Source organism: Lepus europaeus, chromosome 16, assembly GCF_033115175.1.
Source record: "Lepus europaeus isolate LE1 chromosome 16, mLepTim1.pri, whole genome shotgun sequence".
Lineage (NCBI taxonomy): Eukaryota > Metazoa > Chordata > Mammalia > Lagomorpha > Leporidae > Lepus > Lepus europaeus.
Window position 1 is genome coordinate 39,444,087 of NC_084842.1, and position 25,254 is coordinate 39,469,340.

At 38.3% G+C, this 25,254-nt stretch overlaps 1 pseudogene; it reads left to right on the top strand.

Moving 5' to 3' along the window:
* The first annotated feature begins 23,290 nt into the window (after positions 1 to 23,290).
* LOC133775153 (histone H3.3A-like) lies at positions 23,291 to 23,992 on the top strand (annotated as a pseudogene).
* Positions 23,993 to 25,254: the final 1,262 nt, after the last annotated feature.

Consider the following 25,254-nt stretch of genomic DNA (forward strand, 5'->3'; position numbering starts at 1 on the left):
TTGAGATGAAAAGGTGGTTACTGTCCTCCATTCCGTTGTTATATTATGTACTATATTTATTGCTTTGCTTGGTCTCATTTCTATTTTCTATTTGTTCTTAGCTCTTGATAGATAATAGTTTTTTAAGAATCTATCCATAGGTTTTCCAGTTTGTTGGCATATATGTTCATAAATGATGCTAATTACGCTTTGCATGATATGTGTGATGTTTGTGACTGTTATGGTGTGTTATAATTTTGCTAGGGTCCAGGGTGTCACTTGATTGTTTGGTAGGCTGCATGCAGATGTCTGTAGATACCGTATGAGCAATTGGTTCACAAGATACACAGAGCTGCCACGTTCATTATTGTCATCATTGTTCATCATTGTCAGGCAGACAGCACACATTCAGCCTGGTTGGCTGCATAGTGGGTTCACAAGGGTGTTTTCTGGTTGACTCACATGTGAGTGCGAATGCTAACAGACACTATAAGCTAGCCAATTCTGCCAAAATCTCTCTTGGGGGTTGGGGTTAAGGGATTTGGCTGATTTCTGGATGTCCAGGCTTAGGTGCTTGAAGATATTCCAGTCGACTGGTTATGTGTCAACATCCCTTTAGTGAAAGTTCTCTCCCTGCAGACTGGGGAGCCATATGGGTCTGAAAGTTTAAATCTTGGCCTTTTTGCTGGGTCTAGGATTTGATGAGCCAGTATCAGAGTGCTGAAGCTTTATGTGTCAGCAGGGTGGAATGACAGCGGAATCTCAACACTGGGGATATGCTGTAGCTGCTATGCCTCCAGTTTCAAGATTGTGTTGAATCACAGAAGCTTAAGTGATGGGGAGGAGTGATGTACAATTTTGCCTCCTACACCAGGGCAATACAGTTGCATGAACTCTAGGAAATTCTACAAAATGTATTCAAAGTTGTGTAGGCTATGGGAATCTCACTCTAAAACAGACGTCTGCATTGGAAATGGAGACTACTGGGGTTTCCAGCTCACTTTCCCCCTGTAAGAATTCCATGTTGGCTCTAAGCTGATCCAGATAGAGAGGACAGTGTGGGAAAAGCAAGGTGCCTCACCCTCTTCTCTGTCATGCTATTGTGATTTTACATGCTCCACAGAATTCTTGCCACTTCCCTACTATTCTCCAATCCACTTCTTCAGTCACTTGAGTTAGAAGGAAGCTGTTTTATTCTTTGTTGTGCTCACTTTCAGTGGGGAAGGAGGATGAGCTACAGACAATTCTCTTGAGCTTTCTTGCTCCAAAATTCTTGAGAGGTTATTACTATTCATTGATAGATGACAGATACATAGATAGTATTTTTACATACAAGAAAATTAGACAGGTACTTTTATAGACCAGAAAACATGTGTTTCATACAAGAAAACTAAAGATCTTAAAGAATTTTGAACTTAACAAGTTAATTCCAGAGGACACCATTTGCTCCTAACTCTATCTGGTCCTAAATCATAATATTAATGCTGTACTGCCTCTCCAGTGTCAATACATATCATGAGATAGTATTTTGAATATTGTAATTCTTTATGAGTATTCAGTTTTATAGTGCAGTAAACATTTTTATTTCTTTAGATATCACAATGTTTGTCAATAATTTTGTTTACTTTCCTCCATCAATTTCCAACTTGACCTTATTAAGATCACTGTGCTACATCTATAACAATAGGAGATATTTTAGAATATGCTCTATGAGAATATCAATGTTAAAGATTAACAATAGAAAAAATAATGCTATCGAAATCCAAGATGGCGGAATAGGAAGGGAGCACATTGATATTCTTCGGCAAGACACAGGTTAATAAAAGTGGAGATACTGCAGGGTCAAGGAAGAGTAGGGGAAGAAACAGCAGGGGAAACTCTTCTGGAACTAGTGATTCACAGTGGACCTGCGTAGAGAGCGTGGGAGCCCAAGTTCGGGACACCAGCAGCAGACTCAACGCACCAGCGCTGGAACGCGAGGTGAGCCGAACCTCCATAGCCCGAGACACCAGCGGGCAAGCAGAAAGAGGAGGCTAGAGGGAACGAGGCTTGAAACTCCGTGGGGAAAAGTTCACCAGGCTAACTAGAAGAGAGAGAGGGGAAAAAAAAAAAGTGACCGAAACGGACACGAGTTTCTCTCTCTCCGCTCACCCCTCAAGGGCGAGCAAGACAAAGAGCAGGCGCCATTTTGGACATACGTCATAAGCAGGGCGACCTCAGGTCTGCACCGGCCCTGAGCCTAGCAGAAACACCTGACTCTGGGGGGAGGGGTGAAATAACTGGAGATTAGCATCTAACTTGGCAACCCAGTGGGAGACTGCAGGAGAATTGGAGCCCACAAAGAGGGCAGCACAGATTCCCTGTGTGGTCCTTGGGAAAGAGCTTCCAATCTCTGGCTCCTGTGGGTATATCATTTGCCTGCTAACTACCTCCAATTACATTCAGCTGTGCGGAATTACTTCCCTTTTGAATCAACAAAAGAAAGAGACATTTACCACACCTAACCTGGGAGTGTCATCTTGACACACCCTCAACCCTGAGGAACCAAACACAGCTCTCAATCCACACCCATCTCAAGCCTCTAAGGCTCCACCAAAAGCAGACAGTCCACTTAATATAGAGCCATAGTATAACAAGAAAAAAAAAAAACACCACAGTGAAGAAACCAAATATCTCCAACATGCCATACAACAAACGCAAAAACCGAGGTAACAAGAACAAGGAAGACACTATGACGCCCCCAAATGAAAAAGACACCCCAACTCAAGATTATGAAGATGATGAGATAGAAGAAATGCAAGAAACAGATCTCAAAAAATTGATAAGAACATTAAGAAGTTCTCAAAAACAAATTCTTGAACTACAGAAATCCTTCATGGACAAGATAGAAAATCTCTCTCGTGAAAGTGAAATATTAAGGAGGAATCAAAATGAAATGAAACAACTAGTGGAACAAGAAATGGTGATTGTGACGAGAAATCATAATGAAATGAAGAATTCAATAGATCAAATGACAAACACATTAGAGAGCCTTAAAAACAGAATGGGCGAAGCAGAAGAGAGAATATCAGACTTAGAAGACAGAGAACAGGAAAGGAAACAGGCAAACCAAAGAAAAGAAGAAGAAATTAGAAATCTAAAAAATATTGTCGGGAATCTACAGGATACTATTAAAAAATCTAACATTCGGGTTCTAGGAGTTCCTGAAGGCATGGAGAGGGAGAAAGGATTAGAAGGCATTTTCAGTGAGATACTAGCAGAAAATTTCCCAGGTTTGGAGGACAGAGGCATCTTAGTACAGGAAGCTTATAGAACCCCTAATAAACATGACCAAAAGAGATCCTCACCACGACACGTCATAATCAAACTCACCACAGTGAAACATAAAGAAAAGATTCTAAAAGGTGCAAGAGAGAAACGTCAGATTACTCTCAGAGGATCTCCAATTAGACTCACAGCAGACTTCTCATCAGAAACCCTACAAGCTAGAAGGGAATGGCGAGACATAGCCCAGGTACTAAGAGAGAAAAACTGCCAGCCCAGAATATTATATCCGGCAAAGCTCTCATTTGTGAATGAAGGTGAAATTAAGACTTTTCATAGCAAACAGAAACTGAAAGAATTTGTTGCCACTCATCCTGCCCTGCAAAAGATGCTTAAAGATGTGTTACACACAGAAACACAGAAACATGGTCACCAATATGAAAGAAGGTAAAGGAAGGAAACCTCACAGCAAAAGATCACAGGAAGCTCAATTTCTCTTTGACATAGAATTAAACTCTGATGCACTGTTAGAGCAATGTGTTAAAGTAATCTATTATGTTCTCTTGATGTCTGTTAAATTCTAATTGTTCAAAAACAGCTGAATTTTTATTAAGAGCTATGGGTTATTTAACTATGTGCTTATTTTCAAAGACTTGAATAATCACCTTGTAACAATGATCAAATTTGGTCTATGTTATGTCATGATTTTAAGGAATCTTAGTTCAACCAGATATTTTGGATTTTGATATTGGTCTATTATGCTATGTTATATGTGCGTACATATTGTATGTCCACATGGGGAAATTTTATTAAGAGTTTTATTTTAAATGGCTTTTAGATAAGATTGTCCATAAATTTAAGCTGCTAAAATCAATCAAAGATACATTTTAATTTGTGGGACCTGAATCTGTGTATCATATGTTTTAAACTTGTTGGTAGAAAGAAACTAAAAACATTTTATATGGTTGTGCTTAAGTTTACTGGTTAAACAAACTACACCATCTTAGATATTTAAGAGGTGTTTTCAAATACATGATTCTTAAAATTTATAGAAGGCATTGGACCTTCTGGTAAATGTTTTATTAAGTTCTTATCTAAGGGTTGAAACGGTTTGCTAAGTATTCATGTAATATTGCTATTGTCAGCAAGTGATCTAGGACTTGCTCCCTCATTTCTCTATTCTAAGCCCAACTTGTTCTTTCATTTCTCTATTCTCTTCAAGGTAGGGAACTAATTCTATTATGAAGGAATCTGTAGGACGCACAATTTAATCTTTAGACCTTATAAGAGATGGCTAACATTTTTCTGTAATAGCATAGCCAAAATAAGAGCTTAAATAATAATCTCATAGCTAGATTCACATCGCCATCAGCGAAGTATACAGTAAGTAGAAAAAAAAAAAAACCTCCCTTTCAGACCAAAGGGAAAGAAAGTTTTAAAGTGAGAATATAATTTTCCTCATGGGCATTGTCTACCTTAGAAAAACTACTACAGAACATGCCTGTGACTATAGACTTGTAGTTCAGGCCACCGAAGATTAGAGATGGGACATGGGCACTCCCTTGACTTGCATCCTCTGGTCTGCTTTAACACAAACCAGGAGGAAAAGAAAGCTAGGCATCAGAAGCAATGGGTGGCAGGCCTATTAATGGCTGATCTGTACGGTGATCTGCCCTCAAGGAGACCCAACAGGCCAGTCCACTGCAGTGGCATTCAATGTGGTAAGTCTGGGCTTCAGCAGAAGTCAGCTTGTGAAGAGCCCTGGCAGCTCTGCCAAGAGTTGGATCACTGGAAATGGACCTGCCCTGGAGTCGAAGGATGCCCAGGTCAGAGCCACAGATCTTATTGGCTCCAAGCTGAAAAGCCCTTCACTCAGCCCAACTTCCAAAGTGACCACTGCAGCTGAGGGTATGGTCAAGTAGGGTCAGCAACATTGCAGGCAGAACTGTAAATTTCTTGTTAGAGATGCCACCTGCCTTTACCTGGCCAGCTCTCCTCCCAGGCCAGCCAAGTAATGAAAGTCAACAGAGTGCCTTCCCCTAGGAGGTTCACACCTCCCTTAGGATATACCCCATGTGAAGAGATAGATAGGTCTGGGCCTCTTAACTTACAAGGCCTAAAGCCCAACAGATTATTATCAAGCCCCTTCTATCAGGTTCCATTTGCCTCTCAATCAGAAAACTTAATTGTAGCTTAGACAGCACCTTTCTCAGCTCCTCTAATAATGACTCTGTCCTTTGTTCTAGACCCTGTCTAGCGCACTTGGGCCTCATTCCTTTGTAATCATAACCTCTACTCTACCACCAATGGCTCTACTCCCAACCTGTGTGTACTGATGGTCCTCTTCCCCACTTAATGCTATATAATTGTTCAGACCTGGTAAATGCCACTCTTAGGATCATTGGTTACTATCCTCACCCTGTCTTTTATGACCTTGTCTAAATATGATCAGAGTGGGGAACTTGGAAGGCTTCCATAGCCTTGGCAACTCATGATGACAGCCTAGGGTGGTTACTGGTGCCATAAACTAGAGTGTCAATTTGTTGGGTCAACAACAGGAGCCACTGTGCACTTGCTCCTGATGTGGGATCTCTGTCCTTAATGTACTGTACATTTTGATTTAATGCTATAACTAGTACTCAAACAGTATGTTTCACTTTGTGTTTCTATGTGGGTGCAAACTGTTGAAATCTTTACTTAATGTATACTAAATTGATCTTCTGTATATAAAGAGAATTGAAAATGAATCTTAATGTGAATGGAAGGGGAGAGGGAGCGGGAGAGGGGAGGGTTGCGGGTGGGAGGGAAATTATGGGAAGGGGAAGCCATTGTAATCCATAAGCTGTATACTGGAAATTTATATTCATTAAATAAAAGTTGAAAAAAAAAAAAAAAAAAAAAAAAAAGAAAAAATAATGCTATCAACCTATTAGGACAAATATCAAATAATGTTTTAATCTATCTGAATGTATTGCTTTCCCCTATGTAAAAAGGCTGGCTATGTTGATAAATCTCCCTTTATCACAATAAAAATAATAAAAAATAATTTTTCATTATTCTTACCCTTAAATATTGTAGATGTTTATAATTACTGTTATTTCAAATAAAAACAATAATTGTCATTGATTCAAGTAGTTAAATGGTTGTAAATGGGATGTCATTTTGCATAATTCAATTACCAGGGTTTTTTTTAATGTAGAAACTAATTGAAATATTTTGTCATATGCTTTAAATGGTCAGTTCTACATCTTCACAACTTAGTTCTATGGATGCAGTTTGACTTCTTTCTCAGTACAACGCAAATTCTAAATAGTTGATTTGTGCTATTAATTTACAATTAATTTTCAATTGAGCAGATCTCTATTCTCTCCAGGTGCTCTTTTATCTTTCTGTTCTTAATTGATGTAAGCTACTTTCAAAGCTTCAGTATTCCCATTTCACCATGTGTTTGCATTTACAACAATTTATTTTTTAATTAGCACTTGGAAGTTTCTTGTTGTGGCCTAAGTGTACAGGAATATTTGACGTTGAGGCAATGAAGAATATTTCATATGAGACTTAAGTGGAAAATGTTATCACAAATGATGCTAACAAAAAACAGTAATTCGAGATGACACCACCATTATTAAGACTTAGAATTGTTCGTATCTAAGGCTGCTAACAAATCGCAATCCCAGTGGAAGTATTAAATCACAACAGACATAGAATAGACAAATACATATAAATAAGCCTTTCTGATTTTTTCTGTTAGCCACGGTTCCTAAGATAGTTCCTTATTATTGACCATGAGGAAGGATGATGAGTTAATATATCTCAATGATTACTTACTTATATTTTACCAACTTTCCACTAAAATCTGAGTATATTGCCTGGCCCAGCCCATCACTGAGGGCATTTGGGGAATGAACCAGCCAATGAGAGTGTGTTCTCACTCTCTTTCCCTGCCCCCTTTCCCCCCTGTATTTTCACCTCTCAAATAAATATCTTTTTAAAGTAAGACTTCAGGGGCTAGTGTTATGACGTAGCAGGTAAAGCCACCACCTGTGACACTATTATCCCATATAGGCACTGGCTTGTGTTCTGGCTACTCTACTTCCAATCCAGATTCCTGCTAATGGCCTGGGGAAAAGCAGTAGAAGATGACCCAAGTGCTTGGGCTCCTGCTACCAATTATGAGAGACCTGGATGAAGCTCCTGGCTCCTGGCTTTGGCCTGGCCCAGGGCTGGCCCTGAAGCCATCTGGAGAGTGAACCAGCAGATGGAAGATATCTCTCTCTCTCTCTCTCTCTCTCTCTCTCTCTTTCTCTCCCCCTCCCTCCCTCTCCCTGTAACTCTGACTTTCAAAATAAATAAATAAATTTTTTTAAACAAAATAAGACTTTCTAAGCCATAGATATTATGTACTTTTTTGTTGTTGTTGTTGTTAATTGAAAGAGAAATAAGACAGTCATAAAAGTTCCTATCAGAGTGGTGTTTTCTAGAACAAGTGTGTACTTTTCCACTTAGTAAAGTAACTGACTAAAAATCCATTGTTGGAAATAAAAGATGTCATTTATAGATATCAAATTAGATTAATTGACCTTTTTAAAAACACTGAAAGACTGTTGTTTTCTTCACATTCAAATTTATTAAATGTCAGACTAAAGTAAATGCCAAATGTAAAAAATTTAAAATAGTAAGAAAACATATGCTATTTATAATTTTTGAAGGACAGGCCTGTCTTTATCTATTTGTTAAGTGATAAAAATCCCAGGAAATCATTTTGAATACATGATATTATGTTATTCTTTGAAATCCTTGATTAAATTTGCTTCCTTTAAATCTTAGATGTGTATATACCTCCATTTGTTCTATTTTATATTTAATTGTTTTATTCTCATTAAATCTAGTAAGAAGTATAAATTTTCCACAGTTAATTATTTCAAAAATATTATCAAGATACATATGTTTATCATAAAGAGACAAATGAGAACACAAAGCTTTTTTTTTTTTGACAGGCAGAGTTAGACCGTGAGAGAGACAGAGAAAAAGGTCTTCTTCTGTTGGTTCACCCCCACAAATGGCCGCTACAGGTGCCGCACTATACTGATCCAAAGCCACAAGCCAGGCACTTCTCCTGGTCTCCCATGCGGGTGCAGGGCCCAAGCACTTGGACCATCCTCCACTGCCCTCCCAGGCCACAGCAGAAGGCTGGACTGGAAGAGGAGCAACCGGGACAGAATCCAGCGCTCCAACAGGAACTAGAACCCGGGGTGCCGGTGCCGCAGGCAGAGGATTAGCCTAGTGAGCCACAGCACTGGCCAACACAAAGCTTTTATAAACAATATATAAGGATAATTTTTCTTACCATCTGACAATTAATAGCATATAATCTTTAATGAACTCTTCTGTATATTACTTCACTAAATACCATATATTTAATGGATTCCTTCTTAATTATTTACTTCAAGAAGACCTCCTTCAAAATCTTTTAAGTTTTTAATTCAGTGATGCAACATACTGTTTGAGACTATATGCTACCTCCTATACTACATGCTGGACACAAATAATTCTGAAACATAAGTGGGCTATATATCTCAGATCCTGGAGAAATTAGAAAGCAGAAAGAAGCAAAAAAAAAGGAAAAAGAAGAAAAAGGAACAGTGTACCTCATTCAGAAGAATGGTCATGGAGAATATCCTGTCCATCTTGCAATAGGGAGGATGAAGAACTTAAAAAAAGGTGTTATGGACACAAAGAAAAGCAAATGAGAAGTTGAATGAAAATGGTTTCCTGGCAAAAGAATCCTTTTTTTTTTTTTTTTTCAAGATTTGTTTGTTTGAAAGGCAGTCACAGACAGTGAGAGATAGAGAGAGATAATCTTCCACCACTGGTCCACTCTCCAAATGACCACAACAGCCATGGCTGAGGCAGGATGAAGTCAGGAGCTGGAAACTCCATCTGGGGTCTCCCATGTGGGTGGCAGGGACACAATCACATGGGCCATATTCTGCTGCTTTCTCGGGTGCATTAGTACAGAGCTGGATTGGAATTGGAGCAGCCAGGAATCTAACTTGTGGTACTCAGGTGGGCTGCCAGTATTGAGTGCCAGCATCATAGGCAGCAGCTTAACCCACTACACCACAACAAGAGCTTCATTTAAACATATAAGTAAACTGGAAGTACAACAAAAACAAAAATTTTTGAAAAATATTTTCTGAAGTCACATAAGTTGTTCAAATAAGAGAAAGTGACATTTAAACAGCAGGCTAAATTAACACCAGAAAAAGACAGAATAAACTGAATGATATCAGAATTATGGCAAAAGATATATTTTTTTACTTATCAAAGATTTCAAGTAAAAAGGAAAAGCAAAAACTCTAGAAAAAAACATCAGGCAAACATAGAAAAATATATATAATATAAAGAAATTCTTCAAAGATAAATTTTTAGTTGGGATTTCACTTACAAATCTATTTTAAAAAGTATGAAGATATTCTTGGGAAAAACGCATACAAAATAATAGAAAACTCGATGAAGGAGGAAGATAGATGGGAATAAAGACTATTACAATCTTTAATCTTTTGGCAATGTTAAATCTTTTGGTAATATTTTACTTTTTTATTTGAGACACAAGAGAATGAGCTCCCATTTGCTGGGTCCCTTCCTTCCTAAATGTCTACATGGTCCCTAGCTGGAGCCAAAGCCAGGACTCCAAAACTCAATCCAGATATCCTATATCAGCGGCAGGAACCCAATCAATTGAGCCATCATGGCTGTTTTGTAGTGTCTGCATTAGTGGGCAAATGCAGTAGGACTGGATCCAGGAATCAAATCCAGGCACTCTAATATGGAATGTGGGCATCTTAACCAGAATCTTACTTAACCAGCAGGCCAAATGCACACCCCAGGTTATATTTCAGCTGTTTGGATGAATGGAAGGCCCAAAGGGTCCTTTGTTCTGTCACTGCAGGAGAGGAAGAGATTTATATATAGGAAGCAAATTTATAAATAGAGATATCTTTTAAATCTCTAGGTTCATGGCTGAGGCCTACATAACAAGTGACAGATTAATAAGTGATATTAGAAATTGTATGTAAGACAGCAAACGTGCAGTATTTTTCTTTGTGTCTAGATTATTTCTTTAAAAAAAAGTCAGTGTGAAAACAGAATAGTGACCACAAGAAGCTAGAAGGGGTGGAAGGATGGAGGGAGTTTGAAAAATAGTTACCAAACCAGAGTTCAATGGAAGGAATAAGATCCCAGTGTTACAGTGCCTTAAAGGGAGGCTGCAGTTCAAAATAAACTAGTATATATTATGTGAACAAATACAAGAAACTTTAAGCCCCCAATCATAAAGAAATGTCAAAGGAGTGGAAATGTTGATTACCCTGTTTTGATTAGTACACATTGTATATGCATATTGAAATGTCCCACTAAAGCCCATAAATATGTCTGATTATTGTTAAAATATTTTTAAATAGAATACAATTTTATAATATAAGTTGTATGTGAGTTAGGGCCTAAAAAAGGAAAAAAATTTGTTCATTTTTAAGCTTAGGTCTGATAAAGAGTAGACGGTCTTAAAGAAATATGATTGGAGGACAAAAAGGTATGACAAACAGTAATATAAGCTGGGGGAAAACAGCCAAGACTTTTTTATTCAGATTTTTCTTTGCATCTCTGGCTCTAGCTCTTTTCGCCTGGGTGTAAGGGTTGCATCTTTCAAATGAGGAAATTATGACCTGCTTCAGGGGAGAAGCAGCTGAAGGCAAGACTCGGCTTCCTGCTGCTGTTTCCTCAAGCACTGTGCCCTACACTGGGGTAACAAGTCATCACCACATTATCACTGCCATGACTCCATTGTTGGCATGTTAAATATTTTACAATACCATTTAGGAGAGCAAAATTAGTGAAAAGATAAAAATGTTTTTGCATATCTCTGTAGATCCCAATGTTTCCAACAAAAACATATACTATTGCTCAAATAGGACAGTCTTCATAAATCAAAAAAAAAAAAAAAGTATCCTGGAAGACTTGCTTCCTTTGATAAGGGTACAGACACTTAATAGTAACTTGATTCACTGGTTTATCAGGTTAAATCAAGGTCCTAATTAGACTAAATGTAATGATATTCTGCTCTATAGTTCATGAAGCAGATTTTTATCATTTGTGATCTCCTTCCAAGGATGTTTGTGTCAAATTTTACAATGAGAGCTATATCTTCAATGTAACCTTTAAGTTTCATTATCAACACAATTTCTGGGTGTGAGAACAATTTTATTTTTAGGAAGTAGTGTTAAAATTTGTGGCCATGGCTTTCATTGGATGTGGAAATGGCACTACGTAAGTACTTTCCCTTCACTTTCTCTTTTCCCCTAAATTTTAGGGGGCAGGGGAACCACAAAAGCATCTTTGCAGTGATGGTTTCCCATTTATGTCACTTTTGCAAAAGACTAATAAAATTCTAAAAAAAAGAAAAAACAAAGCTTCTGACAATTCCCAAGAATAGAGATAATACAGAATGTTATTTATGCTTCCAGCAAACTTTGGCTCTAATTTAGATTTTATTTTTTTGTTTATTTGTTTGTTTGTTTGTTTTGGACAGGCAGAGTGGACAGTGAGAGAGAAAGAGAGAAAGGTCTTCCTTTGCCATTGGTTCACCCCCCCAATGGCCGCTGCAGCCGGCGCACCGCGCTGATCCAAAGCCAGGAGCCAGGTGCTTCTCCTGGTCTCCCATGTGGGTGCAGGGCCCAAGCACTTGGACCATCCTCCACTGCCCTCCCAGGCCACAGCAGAGAGCTGGCCTGGAAGAGGGGCAACCGGGACAGAATCCGGCACCCCGACTGGGACTAGAACCCAGGGTGCCAGCGCCGCAGGCAGAGGATTAGCCTATTGAACCACAGTTCCGGCCTCTAATTTAGATTTTAAGAGAGAATTGACAAAATTGAGCTCACCTTGGCAAAGTTGAGGATCTGCGGGCAGACCTGAGGTAAATTTCTCAATCTCTAATAGGAATTTTAAGAGTAGACTGGATTACCCTCGTCAGTTTCTGGCTTATCTGGAGCTGAGCACTTTTTCATTGTTGTTCCAGAACCTGTAAAAATCCTTTCTAAGATAAAGAAAAGACTCAAAAGTTACCAAAAATTGCTGGGGAAAGTAATGTAGTGCATTTTTTTTTTGTCTGGTCAGATAAAGGAAGACAGAAAAATGTATTTTCTCCAAGTCTCATTGCTGCTTTCTCTTATATGAATTATCCTATTACTTTAAGTTTAGTTAAATGGATTCGCTGTGGGAAAAATCTACAGCATTGTGGGGCTAAGTGTCTGGATCATAGCTGAAGAAATGGGAAGTGTAAAATTCTTGTTGTGACTGTGGTAAGCAGTATCTCTGGGAGGGCTGAGCAAATAGCTGTGCTTTAGGTATGGGAACCATTAACCAAAGGTGGCTATTTAAATGGAAAGTAAGGGGCCTGTGCTGGGCATGGTAGGCTGGGTCTCTGCCTGTGGCACTAGCATCCTATATGGGTGCCAGTTCATGTACCAGCTGCTCCTCTTCTGATCCAACTCTCTGCTATGGCCTGGGAAAGCAGTAGAAGATGGCCCAAGTGCTTGAGCCCCTTGCACTTATGTGGGAGACCAGAAGAAGCTTAGGGCTCCTGGCTTCAGATCAGCCCAGTTCCAGTTGTTGAGGCCATCTGGGGAGTGAGCCAGCAGATGGAAGACCTCTATCTCTTTCTCTCCCTCCATCTCTGTAACGGTGCCTCTCAAATAAATAAAATCTTTTTTAAAAAAAAATGAAAGCAAATAAAATTACAAATTCACTTTGTTAACCTAGTCACATTTTAGTTATATATATACATATATATGTGTATATATATATACATATATATATATAATCACATGGTGAAGAAGAATATTTCCACCATTGCATAGATTTCTCTTGAAAAAAAAATTCCATACTATTTGTTGAACTCCTTACTTAACATAGAGTTAGTCATACATGTATAAAGTCAACTGAAAATAGATCTTAGTAAAAAATAAGAGTGGGAATAAGAAAAGGAGGAGGAAGAGGGGTGGGAGTACAGGTGGGAGGGCTGACATGGAGGGAAGAATCACCATGTTCCTGAAGTTGTAATTATGAAGTGTATGAAGTTTGTAATTGTAAAGCTATATAGTTCTGCATACATTCTTCTGGACTTCTAAGGATACAGTTTTAAAACTTGCCATGGGACCACAAATCCCCTTAAGCCCGGGATGGTAAAAATACCATCTTAACTGTTAAAGTGATTTTATGGATAGTATTAAGTGTCTGATAATAATAATAGAATTAAAAAGGAGTGAATGCTCCATCATGGAAAGCAGTCCACACAGTCAACTCACAGAATGACAATCACTTTAAGTAGCACTCTGACCTCAAAATCAGCCCTTAAGGCATTCTGGTCTAGCTGAAAAGCCCATGAGAGCATTTCAGGCATGGAAAGCTAAGTAACTGTGGCAAAATGTCTTACATGAAAGAACTCAGTGGCTGAGACCCCAGTGGAAAGAAGAGGTCATCAAAGAAGGAGGTATTTTTATCTGAAAGAAGGAGAGAACCACTTTGCTTTTGACCTTCTCTAAGTACTGATGTAGTTCATGGATTCAAAAGGCTTCCATAGCCTATGCAGCTCATGTCAAGAGCCTCTGGGGCAGGCGCTGTGGCATAGTGGATAAAGCTGCCACCTGCAGTCCCAGCATCCCATATGAGTGCTGGTTCGAGTCCCAGTTACTCCACTTCCAATCCAGCTCTCTGCTATGGCCTGGGAAAGCAGCAGAAGATGGCCCAAGTCGTTGGGCCCCTGCACCCACGTGGGAGACCCAGAAGAAGCTCCTGGCTTGTTGGTTTCAGATCAGTGCAGCTTCAGCCATTTTGGCCATTTGGAGAGTGAACCAGCAGTTGGAAGAGCTCCCTCTCTCTGCCTTTGCCTCTCCTTCTCTGTAAATCTGCTTTTCAAATAAATAAATAAGATCTTAAAAAAAAGACAAAAAAGAGCCTCAGGTGATCACTGATGTCATATTACATAATACATAAGAGTGTTAATTGTTAAATTAACAACAGGAGTCATTGTGCAGTAACTTTCCATGTAGGACCTCTGTCCTCAAAGAGTTGTATAATGAGAGTTAACTATAAAACAAGTTCTCAAACAGTTTTTATTGTGTGTGTGCAGGTTTGTGCAAATTGTTGAACTCTTTACTTAGTATAGAGTTGGTCTTCTGTGTACAAAGTTAATTGAAAATTGATCTTAGTGGAGAATGGGACTGGGAATGGAAGAGGGAAGAGGAGGAGGGGTGGGAGTGTGGGCAGGAGGGCAGGTATGGTAGGAAGGCAGGTATGGTGGGAAGAATCACTATATTCCTAAAGTAGTACTTATGAAATGCATTCCTTAAATAAAAGTTTTATTTGAGGAAAAAATAAATTAATTAAAACAAAAATTTCTCTTGGACAGTGGTTCTCTCATGCATTTCACTGGAAACTACATTACTGCATTAGTTCTATAAAATAGCACTGGTGACATAGGAAGATGCTGCCTGGTGAAAAATTTACAGCACAGTTCATGTGTTCTGTGGTTGACCTCCCAATAACTCCTGTTATATTAGTGGACAATCAGATTATATTCCTTCTTAATCTAAAGTGACTCAGAGTGTAGAAAAAAACCTGTTAACACAAACCTTTCATACATTTATATCATCACAAATTAAGATGAGAAATATTATCATATTCCAGAAAATAATTTGATAGAAAATGAAAATAGAGTAAATGTTAACACAGTTGCAAATGGCAAACATGGGACTTGTTAATAGGTTCAAATTTCCTAGCCACCTATAAATTGAATTTTGTATCTCCAAACCATTCAAAATCCATCTAGTCCAAAATAATGGATACCAAAAAATGCAATGGCTCATACATAAGAATTATTAGTCTTACACCTGTTTGAATTTATTTATGTTGCCAGCATAAAGATATGGCAGTTGAACAGGAAAAAGGTAATAAAGGAGATAAATGGAACAATTGAAACATGATACAGTGAGACTCAAATATACACTGAGATGGTAAAAATCTCAGTCTTTCACATCTATGATTTTGACATAGAACTTATATTTCATTTTTAGTAGCATATGCGTTAATTCTATATCTTCATATGATAGCCTTTTAAAGACAAAGAATATCTTGCAAGGCAGTAAATCTATATTCTTCAGACACAAGGCAGTAAGGGTCATTAATTATAACAAGAATACCTTTCAGATAAGAACATTTTTACTGATGGGCCGTATAGTAAGATACTTTTTCAACAAATTTTTATTTTAAATTCTACTCTCTCAGCTCCTATCCTGCCAATGCTAGTTGAGAAAATCAAAGAAACAGAGAGATGTAGAGCAAGAGAGGGAGAGAAAGAGAGATGCAGATAAGCAAAGATTGCTAGGCTAAGGAATTCACTATTATGCATCAAGATTTGACCCCAATCCTGTATTTAGTCCCACTACCTTTATCCCCAATTTTTTTTTCCTAGACTCAAAGAAGATTTAAGTGGTTTTATTTCTCTCTGGCTCCTTTCTTTCTTCTGCCTTGATCAGCCACCTCGTAAGTTTACTTCTTTGACAGCAAGATGAAATGAAGCCATAGGAAACTTCCAAAAGGGGGGGGGGGGGGGCGGCTGATGATCTGGAGGATAGTCTTTGAAACTTCACAGCAGAAGCAACAAGTTCCTCCAGGGTATAAAGGCACCCTACGCTGAGGCACTCATCTATATACATAAAAAGCAAGCATCATTAGATTAGACTTCTATACAATAATAGTTAGGGACTCTAAAACTCTACTTTCATCAACCAACAAATCATTCCGATTTAAAAATCAAAAAAGAAACAAATTTCTGCTGGGTCTACATGGTCTCAACCATATGAAAGGCCAGATGGACCTAACTGACATTTAGAGGACATTGTGTCCAACAGCTGCAGAATGCACTTTCTCATCAGTACAAAGAATATTCTCAGGATATACCACATGTTGGGTCACAAAGCAAATTTTGAAAATTTTGAAATGGTATCATGTACTTTTCTCTGACTATAATTGAATAAAACTGGAAATCAATAACAAAAGCAATATAGAAATTGTATAAATATATGAATTTAAACAACATGCCTTTGATTGGCCACTGAGTCAATGAACAAATCAAAAGGAAAATTTTAAAATGTCTTGAAACATGAAAATAGAAATACATCGTATAAAAACCTATTAGATCAACCAAAAACAGTATCAATTTATAACACTAAACCCTAATATAAACTAAAAAAGAAAGATTTTCAAATAAACAATCTAATTATGCAAGTCAGTGAATTAAAAAGCAAAGAGTGATTCAAATTCAAAATTATTAAAAGGAAAGAAGAGCTGAAATAAATTAAACAGATGTGTGTGTGTGAAGACCAACAATATGAAGACTTAGTGTTTTGAAAACCTACACAAAATTTAAAAGCCTTTAGCTAAACTGACCCCTCCCCCAAAAAGAGAAAGATCCAAATAAAAATCAAGGTGAAAAGGGTAACTTTAAAAATGATACCAAATGGGGCCAGTATTGTGGCACAGCAAATTAAGCCACCATCTGTGACATTGGCATCCAGTATCTGAGCAGATTTGAGTTCCAGCTGGTGAACTTCAGATGCAGGTTCCTCCTAATAGCCTGAAAAGGCTGAGGAAGATGCCTAAGTGCTTTCACCCCTGCAACCCATGTGAAAGACCAGGATGGAGTTTCAGGCTCCTGGCTTTGGGCTGCCTGGCCTGGCCTGGCTCAGCCCTAGCTATTGCAACCACCTGAGTAGTGAACCAGCAGAAGAAAGATCTTTTTCTCCCTATCTCTTCCTTTTTCTTTCTCTGTCACTCTGCTTTCAAATAAATAAATAAAATCTTAAAAAAAAAAAAAAACCTTATACCATTGAGGACAACTATACATCAACTAATTGGAAACCCTATAAAAAATAGATAAATTTCTGGATACATACAACCCACAAAAATTGAAATACCAAGACATAGAAAACCTGAACAGATCGGCTACAAATAAGACAACTGAATCAATAGCATAAAGTCTTCCAAAAAAGAAAAGCCCAGGACTACATGGCTTCAATGACGAATTTACCAAATATCTGAGAAGAATATGAATTCTTCAAAAATTATTACAAAAACATTCAAAGGCAGGGAACTCCTCCAAACTCATTCTTTGAAACTAACATTATCCTGATACAAAAATTAGATAAGGTCACACATACAAAAACTACAGATTAACATCCTTGTGAACATAGATGCAAAAATTCTCAACAAAATGCCAGATAGCCAAATCCAATAGTGCATTGAAAAGATTACATAACATATTAGAGTGATTTATTCCCAGGATGTAAGGATGGTTCAGCTAAACAAAACTGATACATGTGATGCACCACATCAATAGATTAAGGGAAAAATCATATAATCATCTCATCTCAAGGGATGCAGAAAAATTATCTGATAAAATTCAACATCTTTCATCCAACAAGTTAGATATAAAGTGAATATACTTCAATATAATTAAAGCAATATGTGACAAACCTACAGCCACCACCAGAATAAATGAGGAAAAGCTGAAAGCATTTCTTCTAAGCTCAGGAACAAGACGAGCCTGTCCACATTCACCACCTTTGTTCAACATTGTATTGTAAGTCTTAGCCAAATCAATTGGGCAAGAAAGAAATAAAGGGTATTCAAATAGGAAATATGGAAGTCAAATTGTCCCTGTTTGAACACCACATGATCGAAGATATGGAAAAACCTAAAAACCCCACCAGAAAAAAAAAATGTTAGAACTGATAAATGAAATCAGCAAAATCACAGGATACAAAATCAACATACAAAATTAGCAACAATTCTTATACCAACAATAAACTTGCTGAGAAATTAAGAAAGCAATGCAATTCACAATAGTTACAATAAAACCTAGGAATAAATCTAACCAAGGAATGAGTAATTTCTGTACTGCAAATTACAAAACAGTGATGAAAGAAGTTGAAAAAGACAAAGAGAAAATGAAAAAAAAAATCGGTGTTCATGGATTGAAAATTTTTTAAGAATTCAAAATGGGCTGGTGCCACAGTTCACTAGGCTAATCCTCCGCCTGTGGCGCCAGCACACCGGGTTCTAGTCCCAGTGGGGGCACCGGATTCTGTCCCAGTTGCTCCTCTTCCAGTCCAGCTCTCTGCTGTGTCCCGGGAGTGCAGTGGAGATGGCCCAAGTGCTTGGGCCCTGCACCTGCATGGGAGACCAGGAGAAGCACCTGGCTCCTGGCTTCGGATCAGCGTGGTGCACCGGCCACAGCATGCCGGCCGCAGTGGCTTGGAGGGTGAATCAATGGAAAAGGAAGACCTTTCTCTCTCTCTCTCTCTCTCTCTCTCTCTCTCTCTCTCACTGTCCACTCTGCCTGTCAAAAAAATAAATAAATAAAATCAAAACCAAACAAAAGAATTCAAAATGGATCAAAGATCTAAAAGCAAGAAATGAAACTATGAACTACTAAAGAAAATATAGGGGAAACACTTGAAGATATTAAGATAGGCAGTGTGTTTTTTTTTTTACACTGCCTTAATACTATAGTTCATAAAAGCAAAACTAGAGAAATGGAATAATATCAAACTAAGAAACTTCTGATCAGCAAAGGATATAATAGACAAAGTAAAGAGACAACTTACAGAATGTGAGAAAATATTTTCAACCTGATCATCAGCCAAAGGATTAATACCCTGAAGATATGAGAAATTCAAAAAACTCAATAGCTGATTTTAAAATGGGAAAATAATCTGAATAGATAATTCTCAAAAGTAGACATACAAATGGTCAACAACTATATGAAAAATGTTCATCATCACTAATCAAAACTGTAAATTTAAACTACAATGTAAGATCTTATTACTTAAGTTAGAAAGCTTATGATAAAAAAGACAAAATACAACAAACACTGGTAAGGATGCAGAGAAATGGGAACTCTGAAACACTGTTGATGACCATGCAAATTAATACAATTATTATAAAAACCAATGAAGGGGTTTCTCAAAAACTAAAAATAAAATTTCCATATGAGCTGGATATCCCACTACTAGGTCTGTAACCAAAGGAACTGAAATCAACCTACCAAAAAGATTTCTGCACTTTAATATTTATTGCACCACTATTTTATTAATTTTTATTTATATAAGGTGAACAACTTTCTTGTATTTCACATATACAGATTTAGGAGCATAGTGAAGACCTACCTCATCCTCCCTCTCGCCCATGTTCCCACCCTCTCTCCTCCTACCTTAGTTTTTATTTTAATTTTTACAATGACATACTCTCAGTTTATTTTATAATCATAAGCTTAACCCTCCACTAAGTAAAGAGTTCAACAAATAGGAAGAAGAAAAACACACTGTCCCTCAACAGCAGAGACAGGGCTATAAACAATCATCAAATCTCAAATGTCAATTTTGCTCATGTACATTATAGTTTTTTGTACTCTGTTACCATAGATCAGAGAAAACATACGGTATTTTACTCTTTGAGACTGGCTTATTTCACTAAGCATGATGGTTTCCAGTTGCATCCATTTTTACGCAAAAGACAATAGCAAAGAGAGAATTAACCAAGGTGTTCCCTGATGAATATGTGTATTAAGACAATGGAATTCTATGCATCCAAAAAATAATGAAATCATGTAATTTGTAGGAAAAGTGTTGAACGTGGAGGACACTAACGTTTAGTAAGCTGTACATGGAAAGACAAATAAATATTGTCACTCATAATAAGGTAGCAAAGAGAGTGTTGATTTAATAGAAGTAGGGAATGGAATAGTGGTCACTAGAGACTGGGAAGGATGGGAGTGGAAGGGAGAGAGGTTGGATAATGAGCACCAAATACAGTGACAGAAAAGGAATAACTCCAGCTGTTCTGCAGCCTGGCAGGCTGTCTACAGACCACAACAATTGATTGTGCACTTGATAAAGAACTGGAAAAGTTTGAAGCTTCCCAATACAGATAAATAATCAACATTGAAGAAGAGGAGCATGTTTATCAGCCTGTTATGATTATTACACATTATATACATATTACAAATTATCACATTGCATCCCATCAATGTGTACAATTACTATGTGTCAATTAAAAGTAAATGAATAAGAACTTCTGTACAGCTGAAATGTGGAGATGTCTGGAGGTGGTGCACCCAGAGAAAGAATGGAAGCTCCATGTCTCTTCTGCTTACCTCACCCTATGCACTTCTTCTTAATCTCTGTAACATCCTTTTTAAGAAACAAGGAAATATGGGGCAATGTAACAGTTGTTTAAATACAGGGAATGGAGAAACAAATCAAAAGATGCCTTAAGAAATAATCAGAAAAATTTATAATGTGGGATACTGCAAGACACCTGGCTGGTCTCTTTATAAAGCCCATGTCAATTAAAAATAATGCTAAAGATGAAAAGAGAATACAAACAACCTACAAATTTAAATCATGAATCTTTCTTTTCACCATTCACCGCATTTGTGTTATTGCTCTGTATGTGTAATCTCCTTTAATCCTTAATTCTTCAGAACATACTAAGAACAAGGATATCCCCTTATATGTAGCTACCATACAACTATGAAATTCAAGAAATATAATATTGATATGGTACTTCTAAACTAATAATGTAGTTTTAACTATTGTTCCAATAATTTCCATTTTTTCCTCCTGGTACAGGTCCAGTCTAGGTCCATGCATTTCATTTAGTCATCATGTCTTTTAATCTGCTTTAATCTAGACTAGTTCCTCAGCCTTTTATAGGATGTTCTCTGATCTGACTTCTTTTTATATATTTTCTCATGTTTGAAACGGGCTGTGCATTTTGGGCAAGAAAATTATGTAAGTGACTCTGTGCCCTTCTCAGTGCACCACATCAGAAGGTACCTGATGTTGCTTTGTTTCATTATCTGTGATATCAATTTTTGCCACATGTCTAAGGTAGTATCTAGTGTTTTCCACTGCAAAGTTGATAAGTACTTTCTTTTTGTAGTTAACAAGCACAAGCACTAGTGGGGAGATGCTTTGAAATTATGAAAGTACTCCCTTCTCTTATTTGCTCCCCACAACAGTAGCATGTGCTGATGAGTCTTTCTTGAATCAATTTTTCCTATAATTTTTGCAAAATGATTATTTTAGTATGTTATTGTTATGCCCAGATCAGTTGTCCCCAAAGACCACCAAGGAGCCGATAGCACTGTAAAGCACACAAGAGTTTTATCACAGGTCCGGGCCTGGATTCTCAATCAACACCGATGCAACGGGTCTGAATTGAGAGCCCCGACCCTTCAGTTAACAGGGTTTTTATAGGGTTTTCAGAGACATTCTATACATCATGGTATCATTTAGCAAATCATCTCATCCCGCAGGAAATTCAGAGGACATCTCTTAGAATTGATTAGTGCATCCAGTAGCGGGAACGGACCTACTAAAGGTGGTTGGATGGCTTTGGGGTTGATGCCTTTTGAATTGATTGGCCGAAGCATAGGGTCCGAGCTGCTGGGGTGTACGTGCCAAACTGCAGGGTCTCAGGAAGCTATTAATGACCTTATCTGCCCTGAGAAGACACCAGTAACTCTAGATATTTCTCTGTTATCTGCTAATCGGATGTTGCTAGGAGAGTTTATTGCAAGGGGAGTTCATTTATTTACTTTTAGGAGCTTCTGGTTTAGGCCTGGTCAGGCCCAAGTTACAAGATGGAGGCCTAATTTAAAATAGTTACACCTTGATCCAGGCTCAGGTCTCACATTATCATTTCTAACATATTTCCTAGAAAATGTTCTATTATTAAAGAAAAAATGTGTCCTTTACTTATTGTCAGTATGTTCACATGATTTCTTGTTTTACCTACTCAGTTGTACTCTATTACCATCACTTATTCTGATGTTCTTACTCAGATTTGGCCTGTAAGCTGTTCCCCATGTCATTTTGACATGGAGGGCTCCCATTATTTTATTGGGCAGATGCATACATTCTGACATGGCAGAATGTTCTAGACATGGATCCTCAGACCCAGAATCAGCCATCTGCTCTCTCTCTCTCACACTCTCTCTCTCTGTCTCTCCCTCTCTGTCACTTTGCATTTCAAATAAATAAGAACCAAACTTTTTAAAAATTGGAATAATTAGGGAAACTTGAATATAGCCTAGAAATGAAAGGATTTTGGGGAATTATTTCCACTGAAGTACAATGATGTTACCACAATTACATGAGGAAATGTTCTTTCTTGAGAAATGCATACTGAAATGCTTATAGCTAAAGCATTATGATGTTTTCATTTTTCAAATAGTTTAGAAAAATACACAGAAGTATAACTTAAAGCAATAGAAATATATAAATGAAAAGGTTTAAAAAGAACTAAATTTGCTATTACTTGATGAATTGTTGGAAATAGGAACCATAGTAAATACTAATATCCTATCCTAACTTGCCATACGGTATGCAAAAATTTTAAATGTTTACTACATTATGAGCTTTATTCTATGTGTTGGTTATACAACAGTAAGTATCAAACAAGAAACAAATTTTTTTAAGTAATTATTTATTTATTTGAAAGTCAGAGTTACACAGAGAGAGAAGAGAGGCAGAGAGCGAGAGGTCTTCCAACTGATGGTTCACTCCCCAATTGGCTGCAATGGCCTAAGCTGTGCCAATCCAAAGTCAAGAGCCAGGAGCTTCTTCCAGGTCTCCTGCACAGGTGCAGGGGCCCAAGGACTTGGGCCATCTTCCACTGCTTCCCCAAGCCATAGCAGAGAGCTGGATCAGAAGTGGAGCAGCCAGATCTTGAACCGGTGCCCATATGGGATGCCGGCACTTCAGGCCAGGGCGTTAACCCACTGCCCACAGCACCAGCCCCACAAAAAACAAATTTTAAAAATGACCTTTGTGGCGCCGCCGTCGCTCTCTAACGCCAGCGCCGCCTCTCGCTCGCCGAGCTCCAGCTGAAGGAGAAGGGGGGTAAGTAAGGAGGTCGTTATACCATGGCTCATACAAAGCAGACTGCCCACAAATCGAGTGGTTGTAAAGCACCCAGGAAGCAACAGCTACAAAAGCCGCTCGCAAGAGTGCGCCCTCTACTGGAGGGGTAAAGAAACCTCATTGTTACAGGCCCGGTACTCTGGCACTTCGTGAAATCAGATGTTATCAGAAGTCCACTGAGCTTCTGATTCGCAAACTCCCCTTCCAGCGTCTGGTGCGAGAAATCGCTCAGGACTTCAAAACAGATCTGCGCTTCCAGAGCGCAGCTATTGGTGCTTTGCAGGAGGGAAGTGAGGCCTATCTGGTTGGCCTTTTTGAAGACACCAACCTGTGTGCTATCCATGCCAAACGTGTAACAATTATGCCAAAAGACATCCAGCTAGCACGCCGCATACGTGGAGAACGTGCTTAAGAATCCACTATGACGGGAAACATTTCATTCTCAAAAAATTTTTTTTCTCTTCTTCCTGTTATTGGTAGTTCTGAACGTTAGATATTTTTTTTCCATGGGGTCAAAAGGTACCTAAGTATATGATTGCGAGTGGAAAATAGGGGACAGAAATCAGGTATTGGCAGTTTTTCCATTTTCATTTGTGTGTGGATTTTTAATATAAATGCGGGGACGTAAAGCATTAATGCAAGTCAAAATGTTTCAGTGAACAAGTTTCAGCAGTTCAACTTTATAACAATTATAAATAAACCTGTTAAATTGGAAATGGACCTGCCCTGGAATCGAAGGATGCCCAGGTCAGAGCCACAGATCTTATTGGCTCCAAGCTGAAAAGCCCTTCACTCAGCCCAACTTCCAAAGTGACCACTGCAGTTGAGGGGACAGCCAAGTAGGGTCAGCAACATTGCAGGCAGAACTGTCAATTTCTTGTTAGAGATGCCCCCTGCCTTTACCTGGCCAGCTCTCCTCCCAGGCCAGCCAAGTAATGAAAGTCAACAGAGTGCCTTCCCCTAGGAGGTTCACACCTCCCTTAGGATATACCCCATGTGAAGAGATAGATAGGTCTGGGCCTCTTAACTTACAAGGCCTAAAGCCCAACAGATTATTATCAAGCTCCTTCTATCAGGTTCTATTTGCCTCTCAATCAGAAAAATTACTTGTAGCTTAGACAGCACCTTTCTTAGCTCCTCTAATAATGACTCTGTCCTTTGTTCTAGACCCTGTCTAGCACACTTGGGCCTCATTCCTTTGTAATCATAACTTCTACTCTACCACCAATGGCTCTACTCCCAACCTGTGTGTACTGATGGTCCTCTTCCCCACTTAATGCTGTATAATTGTTCAGACCTGGTTAAGGCCACTCTTAGGATCATTGGTTACTATCCTCAACCTGTCTTTTATGACCTTGTCTAAATATGATCAGAGTCGGGGAACTTGGAAGGCTTCCATAGCCTTGGCAACTCATGACGACAGCCTAGGGTGGTTACTGGCGTCATAAACTAGAGTGTCAATTTGTTGGGTCAACAACAGGAGCCACTGTGCGCTTGCTCCTCATGTGGGATCTCTGTCCTTAATGTACTGTACATTTTGATTTAATGCTATAACTAGTACTCAAACAGTATGTTTCACTTTGTGTTTCTATGTGGGTGCAAACTGTTGAAGTATTTATACTAAATTGATCTTCTGTATATAAATAGAATTGAAAATGAATCTTGATGTGAATGGAAAGGGAGAGGGAGCGGGAGAGGGGAGGGTTGCGGGTGGGAGGGAAATTATGGGAAGGGGAAGCCATTGTAATCCATAAGCTGTATACTGGAAATTTATATTCATTAAATAAAAGTTAAAAAAAATTTTCTGGAAAAAAAAATGACCCTTGCTATCATGAAATTTACCACAGTAGGTGGTGATATTTAAGAAGTTATTTTGGAGATTAGCCAGTAAAACAAGGGATAAATTGATTTGGGGGTGTCCAGACTGTGGGTGACAAACTTAGATGCCTACAGGTTGTAAATTTAG